The following is a 3,659-nucleotide window of genomic DNA, read 5'->3' as shown; positions in this document are numbered from 1 at the left end:
TTTTCACCTCACGTTTCACGGGGCTAATTGAGACGCCCCTAAGAGCGGCGAGTGTCTGTTGCTTTCCTAAGCCCCACTTACGATACTGCGAACAAAAACAATAAGCGCCAGTCATTGAACGCAGACGACCTTATCACACGAATCGGCGAACGAAAGAGTAAGGTGCACCCCGACTCGCAAACGCGGAACTCTCGTTTGCTCTTATCGCAAGAAGCGCTGTAGTGACCAGTTAACAGTTTTAGCCCCGTTCTATATGAGTGCACGATATGTGTATTTAGCTTCCGAAAGGACCATAGACGTTACTGCCTATATATTGTGGGATGCTATATACTAGAACACGAGTCGCAGTGCGGAGTGAAGGTCGAAGGCAGTCGTGCATCTTACCTGTAGCAGTGGACCAATGCCGCGCATAAGCGCTTACACCACTGAGAGATTTACGTTGAAATCCTTGAGACCGATCAGCAAGCACCCTTTCGGCTTCGATGAAACTCCGCGATTCGCCGCCATAAGCGAGAAACTCGAGCGCAACACCAAGCAAAAATGCCGCCGTGACCCTGGATATCGTAGCCATCTTTGTTTATTCTGACAGTGTTGTCAGTACAAGTAACGGATTCTGGAGCCAGCCTCGAAGAATCTGTGCAACTGGTAGTGTATTCCAACAATAATTGCATTCTACCGATACTAACATACGGGGCAGAAATTGAGGTTAACGAAGAAGCTTGAAAAGAAATTAAGTTAAAGGACCACGCAACGCGCGATGGGACGAAAAAATGTTAGGCAAAACATTAAGACACAGGAAGATGGCGGTGTGTATTGAGAGCAAACAGGTTTGGCCGATATTCTAATTAACGTTAGAAGCAAAAATAGATAAATAAAAGTAAGAACTGGCCAGGTCTTGTAGTGCGTGGGAAGATGACCGGTGGTCTATTGAGAGTTGCAGAATGGGTGCCAAGAGTAATGAAAGCGCAGTCGAGGATGGCAGATAAATAGGTGGTGTAATGAAATTAGGAAGTTCGCAATCGTAAAATGGAATCAAATGGCGCAACACACGGGTAATTAGAAATCGCCGGGAGAGGCCTTCGTCCTGTAGTGCACATAGCTCGGGGCTTCCTATCTAAATACATGATAAAGGAGAAATTGTTTTTCTCGGCAACCAGTGCACCAAATGTGCTGAGGTTTGTTGTATTTAAAGGAAACCGTTATAATCTAGTGAGTGTTGCTTTCGAATTTTTTATTCAGGTCGTCAATTTTTATTACAAGTTTACAAAAATCGCACATTTTCAGAAAACGAAATTATCAAGTTTACAACCTATAACTCAGCAATTAAAATGATATCGCAATTCTGTAAATTGCACCTAATATACATCTAAAGTGGACAGATTTGGTATACTATTGACCCTTTTCGCGGAGCAGTTTGCTATAGAGGAACGAGATGGCGCTTTCGGCCGTGCGCCATACGTTGCCTCAGCGAATGCGCACGAATACGACACCATTACTGCTTCTGCCCTGCTACTGTGCGATCAGCTGTCGAAAATGCAACTGGGTGTGCGCTAATGCACTGTGCCCAATTCATACTGCAAAATGTGTAACGATAAAGGGAAGACGTGTGCGGTAGTTCGCTGCAAACATAGTGATTCACATATTAATGAATGGAATCAACCTGTGTCGCAGCTGCTGCATAAGGACTGCCTGTGTTGGCGCCCTTCGCGATGCACGGCTTTTCTCAAGGATAAAGAAATATAATTCATCCACCTGCGCTGTATAGCTAACCTCCAAAGAAAGGACTTCAACTCCGGAACGTCGGCACTTGGAAGTGAGTATACCGCTCGTTACAAAATGAAGTAGTGCCACTTACTGGCATAGTAAGTTTCCCGCACGTTATCTACACACATCCATCCTTACTCGCACGAAAGCTTACAACAACCCTATCGCCAACGTGTGAGTGAATAGGCGCACACTTGAATCAATGTGCCGAAGCATGAGTGACAGCGACTATACCGACAAGACACGAATGCTGGAAGCTGAATGTTTCGTGACGGTCCACAGAGTAAGCGAGGGACTAGCGATAATACGTCTTTGCTACGGGCTACCACAAAGTACAGAACATTTAAATTCCAAGCTTCATGCGCAGCAAGAACAATTTTATCGCAGCAGAGCACACCCGCGAGTGATTACGCTGAAAATAAACAATCAGATAGTGGCCGCATCGAGGAACTTTACTAAGTCAGAAATATGACAAGCCGCTGGTTCAAAATGTTTGCCAAATAAAGAACGCAAAGCACACTGATCCCGATTTAATTCTCAAGCGGAAAGATTGGACAGCTTGGAATACATTTCTAGCCCCGCTTTTAGTACAAGCACCGTATACGCTGCTCGCGTCGTTTGGACAAGACGTAATGAGCTCTGAAAGCACTTACATGTCCTCTAAAGCTGTGGCCAAAGCTTCGTGTCGTGTACACAGTCACCGTCTACGATATGCATCGAAACGGAGGTTTGCTGCGCCGCACCGGCGTCACGCGCTTGCATTGTAAACGCGGAGGCAACGGAGGCGGCTAAGGCAAGCAATGTACGCGTCACCACGTGATCAGACATGGCAGAGCCCACGGAAGCGCCGCGTAAAGGGTCAATACATGGCTCTCAAATACACCACTAATTTGTGAGTAGAACTTTTACAAAACCCTTGTAAACAATGTAACTCATGCACGTAAGATATAAATTGACATATCAAATTTGTCCGCTTTGGATGCTCTAGTGAATACAGTTTACAGAACTGCTATATCTGTTCCAAGTGCAGAGCTACGAATTTGTAAACTTCGTGCTTCCATTTTTTGTAAACTTAGCAATTGTTGAAAATTTTAATAAAAAAATGCAGGCCCCTACATCGATATTAGGCTTCCAACAGTCACTAGAATTTAACTTTATCTCTCAATATGCAACACATTTCATTAAAATTGGCCCAGAAAAAAAAAATGCAAAGAGAAGAGAGAGAGAAAAAAAAAAAAAAAATCGTCCGCGACAGGACTCGAACCTGCAATCTTCTGATCCGGAATCAGACGCCTTATCCATTAGGCCACGCGGACGAGGTAGCCGCCGGGATGTTTTGGAGCACTTCGTTCGTTTTAATTGTTTTTTTGTGTGCTTTTTTGTATAGTGATAGTGGACAGAAATGACATTAAGCGGTTACTCTCAAGCCGGAAAAGTCCTGACGTTTAGGGAAGATTGTTGGATTTGCTGACGGATGACATTTGTTGTCGTTGCATAAAAAGGGCCAGCCCCGCTGGGAACGTGAACGCAAGCGACGACTCGGACAACTTTTCTTGGCAGTGCAGGGAAAGCTATGGGGCCGAAGCGCAGAGTCTCCTTATGCACCAAGCAAGCGTTCCTTAATTTCATTAATAATTTTCACATTTCCCTAGCTCAAGTAAATTGTACTTGATTCATTATTATGTTAGCAATGCTGTGAGAAGCCGTACATGACATAGGTGCTATTGTGCTCTTTGAAAAAGAATTCCTCGCATTTATTAACTTTTTTATTTCTCGTATCCCGCAGCACTTTCCGAGCACCTGTTCTGTACAGTAAATGGGGTGCAGGCTCACGTACAACCGAGCTGAGGGGCGCGTTTGTAGACATATCTTATAAAAAAACACCTTTGGTGATG

The 3,659-nt window shown here is 44.5% G+C and overlaps 1 non-coding gene across 1 annotated transcript; it reads right to left on the bottom strand.

The window, feature by feature from the left end:
• Window positions 1-3,007: 3,007 nt before the first annotated feature.
• Trnar-ccg (transfer RNA arginine (anticodon CCG)) lies at window positions 3,008-3,080 on the bottom strand. The gene has a single exon. It is a non-coding gene; the product is annotated as a tRNA-Arg (tRNA).
• Between the last annotated feature and the right edge of the window lie 579 nt (window positions 3,081-3,659).

This window comes from Dermacentor silvarum, chromosome 1 (genome assembly GCF_013339745.2).
Source record: "Dermacentor silvarum isolate Dsil-2018 chromosome 1, BIME_Dsil_1.4, whole genome shotgun sequence".
NCBI lineage: Eukaryota > Metazoa > Arthropoda > Arachnida > Ixodida > Ixodidae > Dermacentor > Dermacentor silvarum.
The sequence above is the reverse complement of the archived record's forward strand: the minus strand, read 5'-3'. Positions and strand labels throughout refer to the sequence as shown.